The sequence below is a fragment of the Anas acuta genome, chromosome 4 (assembly GCF_963932015.1).
Source record: "Anas acuta chromosome 4, bAnaAcu1.1, whole genome shotgun sequence".
In the NCBI taxonomy this organism is placed as follows: Eukaryota; Metazoa; Chordata; class Aves; order Anseriformes; family Anatidae; genus Anas; species Anas acuta.
In genome coordinates, this window is record NC_088982.1 from 51,904,890 (window position 1) to 51,920,704 (window position 15,815).

Genomic DNA, 15,815 nt, shown 5'->3' on the forward strand with positions numbered 1-15,815 from the left:
GTGATATGGTTTGGTGGAGGACTTGTTAGTGTTAGGTTGAGAGGTTGGACTCAGTGATCTTGGAGGTCTCTTCCAACCTAGATGATTTTGTGATTCTCATACCAAATGAGAAAAAAGTCAGGAAAATGTAACTGTGGTATCCACAAAAGAAAATAATCTGTGTTTATTGCAATCATTCAATGGCCTGCAGAAATCTGCAATGCAAAATATGTTCTGGGTCTTTCACTGACAGCAAGATTGCCTTCTTATAGATAGATATTTTTTTCCTCCCTGTCTCTCTCTTTTTCCTTTTAACTTTTAGAAAGTATTTGCAGGGTTTTCCTTGAAAGGCATATGTAGAATACCTGTGTTAAGCTATTGCAGTATTCCTATAGCAGATCAGCCAAGTCTGCTTTTACCCAAGGAAATCCTAATTTTTGGCCAGAATTGTTTGGAGTTACAATCAATCTAGAGTTTTATACTTTTTTTTTTTTCCCTAGTTCCAGTCTATGACCTCATTAGGGTATATCATATGAAATCAGAAATATCTGAATGTTGAGCAATAGCTCTGGCATCCAAATCTATGAAAATCATCTGTTAGTCTTCTGACATCCTCATGCAGATTGCTCAGACGCTCTCACAGATGTCATTCTTTACGTCAGTATATACACATCACTTTATATTCTGACTTTATTTTTAAGTCCAGATTTCTCAGATCTCTCACTACATCCTGTTTCAGTGAATGGAAATAGTCTGTCGGTTCAGTGGTCTCAGTTTCTTCCACTTCCTCACTCATCACCAAATGTGAGATGCTGAGCTGGCATCAGGTCTCTAATGCATGACTGTTCTGCAGCTGCTTCCTTCCTAGGGATGAGGGCTGCTGCTGCTCTGCTACACTGAGAAATTGAATCCCTTCTTCCCTGAGCAGTTTAAGGAAATGCTGTCTCTTATTGGGATGATGTGGGAAGAGGCATGTGCCTGAACTCCTTAGATCCCATGTAGTTTGGTGTGAAGGACTTTAGAGTGGTGTTGCTGTCCTGGCAGTTAGGAACAGTGCAGCCATGTTGGCTACAATGGCCCTGCTGACACTGCCAGCGCAGTATTTATCACTTTGACTGAATGCCAGTGGAGGAACCATTTCTAAAACAATGGACTTTTGTTTAATGCTTTACAAGAGCCAGAAACATTCCTTCTCTCACATTTTGTTAGGTTCTGATGTTCAAATGCCTCTGCATGGGAACAGAGCAAATGAATTCAAGAGGATTATTCCAGCTGGTCAGTGAGTTAGGGCCTTAGAACTATAGGAAATGAACCATTTCCTCTGAAACTCTGAAAGAACTTCTGAGAAAGAGATATTCACTTCCCCATACTCCACAAGCACAGACACACTACTGCTTATACTGCCCTCAGAACAAGACATGGAAGGGCACCGATAAAAATGTGGTAGCGAGAGAAAGCCTGTACACCCTAATCTGGAAAGGAAACTACTGGGTCCAGTCTTACAGTTCTCAGGCAAGCAACATTTCCACTGAGGTTGCAAGGGAAAACACTTGTTCTGCTCTAAGTGGACATTCTCCTTTGAATTGAATGGAATTTATTTGCATCAGCAAAAAAGTGTCAACGTAGATTACATGTCCTGCAGAGAAGGTTGTACCTAGCTGAAACTTAAGTAAGATGAATGAAATATTTCAGCAGAGGTCTTTTTTTTTTTTTGTGATATGATGATATCTATGACTTCTAGGGAAGAAAACAAAACCAAAAAACAAACAGCAGATCAGAAGGCTAGTGGAAATCTTAAGTGTTCTAAAGAGATAGTTAAACTTAACCAGGGTATGTGATGTTTGGCTTCCAGAATAAAAAAAGGGCAGGGAATTTCAGTTAATACATAAATTGACTTTTTTAAATTGTTACAGAAATCTAATGACTACATTGTGTAGATTATTTCCAGATGCTGACCTGCAAAAAAATGGTGTGATAGTATAATCCCATGTTTTAAAAAGCACCTGTAACAGGTGAGATGTGAAATTTGCTGTAAGAAATGTATGTTTTTTTTTTAAAAAGATGAGTTTTGGTGGGAAAATGTAGTGAAGTCTAAACTTCGATTATTTTCTTGAAATAGTCTTTAGTAAAGATATTTTCATGCCAGAACAATATTTGATCCAGTTTTCGTCATTGTAAAATGGAGTGAAAAAAAACACCAACCAGAAATACAACTCTAATAAAACAGTTTTAGAATTGTAGTTTTCAACTTATAGAGATGAAGAATGAAAACATTAATTAATGTGCAAATATTCTCTTTTTCTCTTTGTTTCACTTTTCAAGTAGTTTCTTGCAATGAGCAAAACAGAGAAAGAAACATTTCTTGCAAAGTTTCAAAACAGAGGTCTCAGGGTGCTTGGTTAATCTACAACAGGGTAAATTCGGAAGAATTTCACCAGTTCTAATTCAGCTTCTTATCAGTATGCTGAAAAAGTACTTGGATGATTTCTTCAGAGAGCAGGAATGAGATATGGAAATTGTATGAATAACAAAAAAAAAAAAAAAAAAAAAAGAAAGAAAAAAAAAAACAAACCAAAAAACTAGAAATAAAACAGGTTTATTGTAATCAAAGAACAGAATCACAATTCAAAGGTCATGTCTGTTCCAAGGCAGATTTTGGAGGCCAACAATGCTGAGGCTCTATGGATGCTAGGGAAAAAAAGATTCGTTGCTTGTGAAGGGGCTTATTTCTCATTTTTCATTTCTGTTTGTAATCGCTGTCATCTTTGTTTCTTATGCTTTGGATAAAAAAGGTGACTTTTATATTTATTAGAACTGGGTTTCAATAAACATTATGCAATATGGTAGACCGGGGAATGATTTATTGATAATTTGTCACTTATATTTATGGAAGTGTAGACCCTGGAGCCCTAGAGCTGGTAAATCATATTATGCAGCTACATTTTTTTTTTTTTCTTTGCTGCCAAAAGTGCACCATGTAAACTGATTGCCTCACCAACCCCCTGGGGTCTGATAATGATGCACTTGCTAATACAAAGGGAGGAGGGGTGAGGAGAAGACAACTAATTATAAGTTTATTTTTGTTTCAATATGTTTGCCATTTAATCTAGAGTTCCATAAACAATAGATTGATGAAATATAATTAGGAGGAAGATTACAGTTTAATGAGGCAAAAGATTGGGAAAGAATGTAAATGGAGCAGTAGGCTCTGCAGAGTTTTTAGCTGTTTATTATTGTACAGCTGTAAGGCACTTTCACACAGTTCCCAGATGGAAACAGCTGTTAGCTCTTCGCTATTAGGAAAAAAGAGGTTCATAGTTCATTTTTATCCACTTGTTCCAGACCAGTTACATTCACTGCAACACTTCATCGAGTCGCAACTCTCTGCTATGCCTGAGCTGGTCAAGACGGGCACCATGTCTTCATTTGCCACTTTGCCATTTGCTTATCTCATCTGGCAACCTCTCAAGCAACAAGCTGTTCCACTCCTTGTAATATGCTTATCTCCCACAGTGATGTCAGCAAAAGTCAGCAAATCTAATATTCATGCTCCAACAGATTTGTTGGTGCTCTTTGTTTATAAGAAAGGGCTCTATATCACTCTTGCAGCTGCTTCCTCTTCTACAAGCTTTGTTTTTGTATGGTGCTCTTCAGATAGGCCTTGGGAGCTATACAAAGCATGCACCCATCTGACTTAACAGTGTTTTTGTTGTTTTATTTATTTATCTCTTATAATTAAAAAAACAACTTGCATCTCTCTCTCTTTTTTTTTTTTTTTTTTTCCCCACAGCATGCTATGAAACCTATGTTTCCTCCAAAGCTTGGTGAGATCTCATACAGAAGACAGAATACAAAAGGCCAATAACAGAGGCTTCTCTTTAAAAAGATATCACTAGGAAAGAAAAAAAGTAGGCAGGCTTTCAAGAATGAAGACAACAGTAACTTTTATCTTGTAGCACTCAAACTATTCCATGTTATGGGCCAAGATACCCACTGCCCTGCACCCTATATAGGCATTTACATCTATGCATTGAATGAAAATCTATACTGTTTCATACTGGTTGTATATTAAATTTGGTGCCAAAGTATTGCATGTAATACAGGGAATTAAGAGACTTTGGTGCTATTTTTGTAACAATTTTTACATTTCATGCTTCTCATTTCACAGTAGTTGGGACTATCTCTTATGACGTATAAGGTACTTTCTATGTAGGCTTATATCAATTTATATTTCTAAGGTACCTAATGAATAGTAATCCTATCAGTAAAGTAAAAGCAGAGTGTTTCAATCTATTCAATGCTGGAGTTAGACACAATATTTCAGAAGAATTTCTCAGTCTGTGTGAAGCATGTTTTTCTCCATTTGTTTCTGTTTCAAATTCATACTTTCTATTTTTTTTTTTTCTATTTTATCATTACTTTAAATGGTAGACAAATTGGTATTGCAATTTCAAAATTTAGTAAAATTAGTGTGGAACTTCCCTTCTCGTTAATATCCTAAACCATCTGCTCCTAAAACACCGTTTATTTATATTTTTGGTGGGACAAAACCCAAGTATTTCTTTAAACATTGAAAAAAATTCATGTCCCTTTGAAATCAAAAACTAGTTTTCCATTGACTTCCAAAAGCCTATTTATTTCATAGTTTCCAAAACACCTTTTAACATCAATGTACATTATATTCATTTAAAATAACATTTAGGAGAGGCTCAGGAGTAGAATTCTGTCCTGAATGCTAAAAAAAAAGATGCAATATAAAAAAATTGCAGCAGAATATTTTTTTTTTCAGTAATTCTCCCACTATCAGCAGGCCACCCACATGCTTAATCTAGAAGAACCACCTCTAGGCTATGAGAAAGGCTGTTCAGCCTCTGTGCCCCTACAAAACTTGGCTATTTTGCTGACACGGATGTTGGTTAAAGCCAATTATGGTGGAGTTTTATGGTCCAAACAGCTGTCCAGTTGGAATCGTACAAAGACCACCAAGTTATTTCATGTGTCACAAACAGGCATCTGATTGGTTAAGTAAGGCTGTATATATATTTTTATGAATAGAAGTGGAAGGTTTAATTTGCTTTTGTTTGTGGGGTCTTATTTATTGCTTGAAAGTGTTTGGATGCCTGCTGGGTATTTACAAAAAAGGACTGCAAAAGCTGCACATATTTCATCTGCAATTCTGGAGCAGAAACACAGTGCTGTGGTTAAGGCTAACCGAAGTAGAAAAATTATATAACATTGGAGCAAGATATGAAAGCTATTGCCAAGACTAAAATGAAAAACCTACCCCAATTCGTATTTATGCCTAGTACCCTGCCTAGTACATATATACATATTTACATATGTATATGTAAAATATACATTATGTATATATTATGTGCATGCATGTATTCATGTTTTTAATATTAAGCACCAATTTATACTTTAAAAATGTATGTCTCATTTAGGTATGTTACCACTTCAAATTATAGCATTTAAAAAGACTTCCTTACCTGCTCTGTAATGCCTGTTTTCTCTTGTTTGATTAGTTCATGCACCTAGAGCACTTTGCTATGTGTAGTTTTGTTTCCCGTTTTCATCCTTTTTTTTTTTTTTTTTAAATGTTAAGTTCTAAGTACTTATACAGCAAAATATGAAAGAAAAGCACTTTTAACTTTCAAAGTTATGACTTTGACAAAAATTACAAATGCAACAGTAAAATTGGAAACACTAGAAAAAGAAGTCAAAGTTATCTAAGGTTCTTGAAACTATTTCTAATTCCTAAAAAAAATGATCCTAATTAGTTGCAAAGTCACTGGCATCATTTTAAGATGGCAACCTAAAAGTTTCTTCTTTCATACAAGTTTCACTTTCATAGATCATATGCACATTTCTCATTGGAATAAACCAATTATATAGCCATTTTTTTTTTTTTTTGTCTTTTTGAAAATACTTATAAAGCAAATTGCTTGTCCATGGCATAGAATTAAAGCTCTTCAAAGTTAAATTTTCTATTTCTGGGCTCTGTTACATGAAGCCAGAAAGATCTTATGCAGAACATGTCTTTAGTATCAATTCTATCTTAATATTTTATTCCTTTCAAAGGACAAATTTACTCAGCATCTTTTCCTGCTGTCTCACTGCATTTTTGTTTACATTTTTTTTTCCTTTAGATGGCCTTCTTTTTTTTTTTTTTTTCCTCCACTTTCTGCATCTCTCCTCTTTCCTGTAAATAACTCCTCTACTATCTTCTGACTCATTCTTGCCTTGTTTGCAGTTCTCACATAGAAAAGTTGTCATCATTTCAAGATTATATTAATTACCTCTTATTCCTCTTATGTCCTTCCTTTCTTACTCCATGCTTTTTTCGATCCTGTTCCTTTTTAGTCCCTGATGTTCTGCCTGCCTGCTGTTTATTCTTGTCTCAAAAAATTCCTGTTTTATTAGTAATTATTCCTGTCCTACTCTCAATGGGACTTTCATATTGTTTGTCCTTCCCATGTTTTCCTTCTCCTCATACACCCCAAATCTTGCTCCATTAATTAAGCTTTCCCATACCCCCAAATATACCAGCATTCTGGTTTTGTCCTCAATCAATCGGCTACTTCCTCAAACTAGTTTCAACTGTTAGCTGTTCTCCAAATAATTACCACATTTTCATTTTAGCTCTTAATTGACTTGTAAAATCAGCAAAAAATCTCAAAAAGTAAAGGCAGCACGTTTTAGAGCAGGGGACCATATTCCACAGTGCTGCTTCAATAATCAAATCTTTAATAAGACCTGCATTGTGTTTTTCTTCCTGGAAGTAAAGATGGCCTTCCATATGAAGGCACACCAACATTTTAAGGGATCATAAAATTAAATAAATTTCTCTGCCTTAATTTCCTCTGCTGTATTTCATCTTTGAGTGACCCAGCATACTAGGAAGTACATATTTTTCTATAATGGGCCATATGCAGCACCTAAATCAAAAGCAGTATATATATAATAAATAATATCCTTATGTATTTGTAAAGACTTCTTTCCCTTTTTATATCTTATTATTGCTAATAATTGACATCTAAGACCAAGATTTCTGTGATTACAAGCAAATATTTTATATTAAACCAGTAATGATTACAATGCTGATTTATTCTCCCATTCAAGACAAACAAGCTGTGATAAGAAGCACAGAGAAAGATTAAGTCTACAAATCAGTTTTTCTCTCAGTTAAGTTACTTCAATATGGGAATGGTTGCATGGATTTAAGCAAAGAATTTCATCTCCAAGACACCAATTGGCCAGAATTTTATGACCATCTATCCTGTTCTTTAGTGTAATATTATAGAAAGGACTCAACTCTATCATAAGTTCGTTTCAAGCGTTCAAGACCTAATATATTCTCTGGAAGAGTATGTAATGGTAAAGACCATGTAGAAGCTGCCACCACACATTTAATCTGGATTTGACCAGAAGGTAATCCTCCTATGTAGGTAGTTTTAACCAGATGAAAAAAGTGAAGCTGCAAGAAATTTCCCAGAGGATGTTGGATGTTTTCTGCTTTAAATTTTTTCACTAGAGCTTTAGTTTTTTTTTTTTTTTTTTTTTTTTTTTTTTTTTTTTTTTAGGTTTTGTGGGCTTCAACCTATACTGACATATGGTAAGTATCAACTGCAAGGCTTGGGTCAGCCTGATATGTCTTTGATAACAGAATAAAAGGGAACACAGGGAAGAATTCTGGGATTTTCCTTGAAAACAAACCTCCCTGCCTCCCCCTCCCCCCCCCCCCCCCCAACAAAACAAAGCAAGACAAAACAAAACAAATCCAAACAAACAAACCAACAAAATTGAAATAAAGCAAAACACAAGAAAATGTCACAGGCCAGAGAAGATTTATTTTTTATTTTTTTTTACTAACAGCTTAATAACACTAATATGGAACTTGTCTTTGTTTTCCAGATGCAAACCAGAATATGCTGGGTGTGTACTTCACCTGCTATTACATGTGATACTTCCATAGTATGGTAAACAAACTTAGCACTCATTGTACCATGGCTACCAGTTAGGACACAGAGATTTTAAAGCTCACCAGAAGTGGAGGCTTTCTACATATGTGCCTGAATATCTGCCACTTGGCCTCAAGGCCATTTCAAGTCCCAAAGTAAGCTGATATTTACCACCTCATAAAAAAGCTGCGTACACCTGAGTAGAGGAAAAAAAGTGACATTTGTTGGTGGTTTATATAGAGGATCACATTACCTTTCTTAAAAGTAAGAGAAGAAAGATCTTCATGTCTGTGTTTGGAGGGGAGAGATGGGGAAAGGGTGGTTTTGCAGAAACTCTTTATTTTGGAGAAGACTTTATAATAAAAAATAGAAAGCCTTGCAAGCAAGCAAGAATAGAATAGAAAGAACAGAAAACAAGTAAGAATACTGATATATAAAACCCTCTCCTGGAGGAGCGTTTGTGTGTGTGAGAGAGAGAAAAACAAAAAATTGCATTGGATTCATTCTGAATTAAAGTATTTACAGTACATTCTTAAGAAAAGTTATGGTTACTCTGCATTTACCTTCCAGGTACCTGGTAGCTTTTTGGCCATTATCTGCTGAAAAAGATCTCCAAGCTTTCTGAATATGCCCAGATGCATGTAGCAAATATGCTTGCTATAAGGCCAGACAAGAAAGCTATGAGTTGCATACTTTGCTCTGTTCTGTTGTTCTCAAGTGAGATATGATTTTAAAGCTAAATACTGAAATAGCACTGAATATTTAAAATTTGTTATAGTTGGTGAGTTTTTCCATAGTGCCGGTTTGTTTTCCATTCTCCCCATGACATCTCACAACTCTAAGTGCTCAATGACAGCCTGTAGAGGTTTCACCATAATCCACCTTTATCCATTAACAGACACTCAATCACTAAAGTGCTTACTAGACTAAACATATTTATCCAACCAAATCACACTTTACAATGCAAAACTGCCAATCAGGCCCCAGCTATTAACAAGGAACTGCTTTAAGGGGATTTTGGTGTTTGTGCTGTGAAGAGCATGCTTACCTCCAACAAACCACTAAACCAAATTAACATAGCTGTATCCTCATAAAAGAAACCAGATATCCTGTTGTGAAAATAGAAAGCTTGGTAGGACAGGACTCCTTTGATGGCTAACAGTGTGGCAGACGAAGGCTTCAGACTACAAATCTGGTTACCACAGGCTCATTACAAAACTCAAGCATTAAGCTTTTGCTAACTTTAAAAGCAAAATAAAAATGTATCATTTGGGTAACTCAGTAAGTCATCAACTTACTAAGTTACTATTATAATTGCAATAAGTGCTGTAATTGTTGGATAAGGCTCCTTAATTCTAATTGCTCCTTTGTCCAAGATCGTGTTGTAAAAATACTTGCATTAGCCAAAATAAAATCCAAGAGACACAAATGTGGTAGTAATAATAATTCTTTTTATTAGCCTGGCAAAGAGGAAGAGAACAAAGCTTTAAAAAGACTTCAAAGTTCTGACCAAGAGAAAAAAAATCTAAAATCGGAGAAACATGCATACACTCTGCCCTTTTATTAGACTCATACAAACTAAGTGCCATCACCACAACTTAGAACTTGACAGCATTTCTTTCCCAGGCAGCAGGAAAAGTTACACCATCCATGTTGCAGGGCTAATTTAAGTTCTCTGTCAAAAACTACATAAAACAGTCCTGTATATTCTCACTAGGAAGCCCTAATAGTTTTAGACTTATTGGTATTTTACCTCCTTTAAATACCAGTATTTTAAAACTGGATTTGACATTTGCTGAGACTTGGTGTATTTTGCCTCCATTTAACAAAAAGAAAGGTGAAGTTTTTAACTCTGAGGTAAGTGGTTTATGAAAATTCACATTTTTAAGAAACCCTTATCAATTTAAAAACACATATATACTTCTTTAATTCCAGATATCTTTAGCTCTGTGATTGAAATATGTATTTCTAATCCTTCACTGCTTATCAAAAATAATGAGCACTTTCTTTTTTACTAGCTTTTATAAACACTTCTGGGGAAAATTTTATGAGCAGCTAGAACAAGTTTTACTTCTTGGAGAGAAGGCTTCATGCTGGAATCGCATCCAAAATGAGTAAACCACAACATGAACAGATTTTCCAAAAATTGTTAGAGCAGACTTTGTAAGTTGGAGTTGGAAACATGTAAAGTACAAATTAAGTTGTCATGTAACAGAATAGTATAGTTCTGTATGCTAGAGTGAGACGCTATGTTCCATCATATGTTTCCATCACCACAGCATCTCTAGTCTACAAGTGTTCTGAAGAATTATGAATAATACAAAAATTGTAAATTAAAGTTGTATAATGTTTGCGCATATGAATTTCAATGTATGCTTTTGTATGGAAGAAACTGTTCAAGGTTTTCAATGACTAATTATACCACTTACAGAAAGAGGAAAACATCATCATGATACTTGAAGTACAAGAATAAAAGAACAAATTACAATACAAATTAAAAAGAGGAATTATTGTGGACCGCATTCAATCTTAGTATGTAGAAATTTTTTGCTGTGGTTAATAAAAAATACATGCTTCCATGCCTTTATTACATATCCATGTCAATACATTTTATATTCCATATTGTATATATGACATAACCAAGCAATGAACATATGCAAATAAAGTGCTAAGAAATTATTAATGCCAGAACTACTTTTCTCCTGATTAACTGAGAAAGCAATGCTACTAACTATAATGCTGCCAATTTGGTTCTATACCACTGATTTGAAACATTGTGTTGTTGCATGGAACATGAATTTCTCAATGTTCCACTTTGTTATTTTTAATTGGTGTTTTGTTTTGAAAGGTACCACATGTAGCATGTTGAAACTTCCCAGCTAGCAGAAAGTGAAGAATAGTGCAAACACTGGAATAACAAAAGTATTTCATTTTTTGTAGCTTTTTTACTTAAGTAAAACACACAACCACATTGCTAAGGTATTTTACTTGAATCCTCTTTCTAACATGTTATGTTTGGATGCTAGAGATGTCCATGAACTGTAAGCAAACTTCACAAGGAAAGAGGAAACAGATAATGTGCTGAATTATATGATGAAACTCCAATGATACATATAAAGTAATAAGAGAATACTGTCCATAGCTCCTATCATGCTACCATCCTACCATGCCCCCTAGTTTCTATGCACAAGTACAATGTTATGCTTTTTCACTTGTGACACATGACCATGTCAGACTTCCCATTTATTTTCCATTTGTTTCTTTAAATAGACACAATACTTCCAGACAGATTGCCTATATTTTCCACGATATGGCTAGCAACACTTGATTTGTCTTTGGGAAATGACGTGATTCATTCTTTAAACTTATTCCACTGAAAAGTCTTTCCCACATATCACCCAATATTGATAATCTCTATGGAATTGTATTTGCAGAAGATAGAGTTAGTGCAAAATTTGTTGCCTGTCTCTAAGTATCTCTGACTGGTTCTTGAAGAGTAAATACTTTCTGTAAATACTTCAAAGTTTAATAAGTTTTAATAAGTTTTAATAAGTTTTGGGACTTAAAAATCCCTAAAGTCCATGATAATTCACTATTTTTATATGACATATGTATTAACCCAAATAAGGGTGACATTGTATCATCTTTTGGATTTTTTTTCTTCAGACTAAGTGAAATTTGAAGATTTTATTTAGAAAATTTTTATCGGAAAATTTACTTTAAAACAGCTTTACGTAAAAATCTTCAAGGTTTTTGCAATGATTCTTCGTATCCTTATCAATTATGTTACCATCAGGTCATTTTTCTCCCAATCAACTGTTGGTCATTGGCCTAACAAGAGAGGGTAATTACACTATTGATTCTTCATTACCCAGCCAAAAAAAGTAGTTAACAGAAGTAGTATTTGACATCACTGACCATGTGGAATCAGGTTCTTTGAGGTTATCAGGTCCTGCCTAGTACTATGGACCACAGCTGTCCCAGCAGAGCCATGCAGTTATATTTGTATTTTGTTCCCTATCTCTCAAAATACTGAAGGGCTGATTGTCTGGGATGGAGCAGGGTATATGTATGATGACAGATACAGACAATCTTAGGATTGACTTCAACACAAACTAATTGTTAGGCCTGTGTATACCTATATGTATCTGAATGACGGTACCTATACCTGTAATTCTGTATTGTGTAACCCTATGTCAGGATTCTTGAAGGTTTAGACTATGCTGTTTTCTGGGTAAATCTGTGGGCCCAATCTAGTCTGTATATTTGGTAAAACTTTCTAAAAACTATACATATAACTATGAACATTAAATATTGGCCTTTCCTTTGTTGTTGCTGTTGTTAATGACAAAATAAATACCTTGTAAAAGTCAACAGTTCTAGTCAAATATTTTGTTAATTACTTGTTAAGTACTGCAAAGTACTATCTGCTACAAAAAGGTTCCAGAAAGCAGTATTACCATAATGGACAGATATCATCTAATTTACTATCTAGTAGAAACATTTCATATAAGAAAACTTCAATTTCTGTTTTTCCTTGTGTTGAAACATTAAAGAAAGATGATAAACACTTTATTATCACCTGTCCTTCTCCGTCTACAACTGAATCTAAAAAAAAAGTTCCCTCCACAGTTCAATGGCAAATGGATGTTAAAGTAAACAATACTTTACCTCAAGTGGATGTTATAGGCACATATGGATGGAACATACTGTTCTTCTATGCTTTAGCTAACCTTTATAATGAGTACTTGAAGGGGAAAATGTACTGCAAAATGAAATGTATGTTCCAACCAGAATACACATAAATAGGGCTTTTAAAAATTTCATTAGCCTGGCTTGTCAAATTCTGACAGCATACAATGCATTCAAGTTTTTATAAGCCCCGGGATAAGTCAATGTGATACCAAAGAGAGAAAAAACTTGGAAGACAAACCTGTAATATCTAAAATCTACAATGAGTTTAGTGTAGTAATTGTAGGTTGTTGAGTTGTTATTAACTGCATTTTTTTTCTTTACGTAAACAGATATTGGTAGTTTTGGTTCAAATATATTTTATTTCAAAGATGTTAGAAAACAATAGTTTTATTGGCAGAGGTAATCATCCAATTTGTACTGACAGAGGAGGGAAGGAAATGGTTGCTTGGCCATGTAGTTGTAGCACAGGTTGCAGAAATTTTGTTGTACTAGCTGTTGTCCAGGAAAAGGGCTGATGCCATACTACTATCCTGATAAACTTGAGCCTGATTTTTTTTTTACTCAGATTTATTTCATTCTAACAGAAAATGAAATTCTGGAGCATTTTTTTTCTTGTTTTCCTCTGAGTCTAATTATCTACAATACTCTGTTTGCTGGACTATTTTAAGTTAAAGTCATTTTGGCTCAAAAAGGTCAAGTGTGGCAAATGATATCATATATCTCTGGGAAGGTCAGTGGAAACTTGTGTTTGCTGCTTTCTCAGGGAGAATCGATGTTTTTGTCTTGATACCTCATGCTGCAGGAAAAGTTCTTCTAATGCAGAGTTGCAAGTGTTGTTAGTACACCTCTGCATTAAAAAAAAAAAAAAAAAAGATAGATTGATTGACAGATCTATCTTACTACTTCATTCTGAATTCTTGAGATGCCACAGAAAGATTTAAATAGACAGACCATGTTTTATTGGCCTCACAAATTTTGCTCGAATATCTGAGGGACAACAGTATACACCTGCTAATTAAAAAAAGATTGACAAGCTGTTACTTATAACTGTTTTTCTTAACAGCTCTAAACCTTTGCTGCAGCTGTTGCATGCAGGATCCATCATGTTATGCTCTTAGGACAACCCTAAACTCATCAGACCACATTTTATATTTAGTAGCCATTACATTTTGATGTAATGATGCTCTGTACTTTTTCCCCCAAATTCTATCCCACAAAAGTCATCTTCATCTATTACCTACTCATTCCTTCCTCCATAAATCTTTTAGAAATTGACAGTATTAAAACAAACAAACAAACAAACAAAAAAACCCCTTTATTTCCTCTTTTAGATAGCAGGTTTCTGATAATCTTTAATGAAGTTATAAGCCTCATTTTTACTGCTATCAAACTACACCAACCTACAATTTATGTGTTGATTTAAATATAAACATTTATTTACTAATGGGAAACCAAATGTAATTTCTTAATTCAGTTTGTTTCTTCAGCAAAATACTTATCTGTTTGCCCATTTCTAAATTCTCTGCTGAAAGGTCAGAGATTAAAAACAGACACCCTCCTCCTGTGCCTTCCAACTGAATATAACAGACAACCTCCGTTGTCTTGGTTTCCTGCTACTCAGTATTTTTCAGACACTGATTACAAATAACACCCTGAGCAGTTACCTCTATATGGTATGCTCCTAACTCAAATGTCATAATCAATGAGTCACAATGAGTAAGAGAAATAATATTACCTTTTAAAATAAGTTCACAGTAATCCTTTTTCTAAACGTCATAGCTAACAACTCATTCTTTTGCACAACATGCAACTTTGAAGTAAAACACACTTGTGAACACACAGTGACTTGGTATTTCCATGATGAAGAGAGGAGTGGGTTACTTTTTCCATACATATTTATTTGCCACATTTTGGAGCTCGGATCTGTTTGCTATACAGACTCAAACTCATGAGTGTCAGTACAAATACACTACCACCTCTTTTACACATTTCTCTTTCTTGCTTTCACAACATTTCACAGGCAGAGAGGAAGTAAGTCAGACTATTGAAAATTGGAAAGCTTTAAAATAAAATAATGAGCAAAAAAAAATAAATAAATCCAGTAGGTGGGGCAATAAAAATGAAAGGCGTGTCCCCCAAGAGCCACAGACATGCAAGATTACAGAGGAGGAAACAGCCAAGATTGGATAAGTTGGCTGAACAGAGGGAGAAATCACCAGAGACAAAGGCTAAATAGTTCCACAGAGGAGAATGGAAAGGGAATTCTGAATGGGAGATAAAGGACCCATTATCTGCATTTCTTTAATTGACTGATATTATAATGGATGTAAAACAGAAAATAAAAAAAGGAATCCTGTAACTGTTAAAATGCATATAATTGTTTTGGGAGAAAGACTCAGAGAAAGAGAAATTCACTAAAGCTGTTAGAGTTTGGGCAGGATATGAACCTATTTCCAGAAACAGAGGCATTATTATAGGGATGAACAACTTCTACAGGTTTGTCTTTGCTCATGAAAATCTGCGTTTATTTCTCCATTTAGCACATTTGTTACAAACAAGAACTTATATTGCTGCTGTGCCTGCCACTCTATTGTACACCTGAGTGGCAGGTATCCTGGCACTCAGGCCCAAGTCCATATGCAAATTCAGAGAAAAAGTCATCTTCTGCATTTCGCATTCTGTGTGAGCAAAGCATCCCCAGGATCAGCTGCAATGCCTGCCACTGCCATGCTGATGGTAACTTTGTTCTAGCACTGAGGCATGCAGTTGAAAATAATTATGCAAATTGTGAACATTTTGGAAACAGGCATATTTAAAACTTAAAAGATATTGAAATCTTCTTGTGCTATTTTCACTACATGAGCACTCTGGAAGAGCCAACAGGTTTTTGCTCCTCTATGTACTAAATAATACACAGAGATTTATGAAATGGATCCAGCAGTTAGGAAATGCTTCAGTCCAATCCCACCTACAGTCAAGTCTTACAATATAGACAGCAAAGCATTAGATCTAGCTGATGTTCAAGAATGAAAATGAAATGTCATACAGCTACATACAGTATTTGTCTTCAATGCCATTTTTTTTTTTTTTTATTACTTCTTGGTAACAGGTGAGATACGGGCTAATGATTTGAAGCACATATCTTGAACATTGACTCACAATAATTTTGACTCATGATAA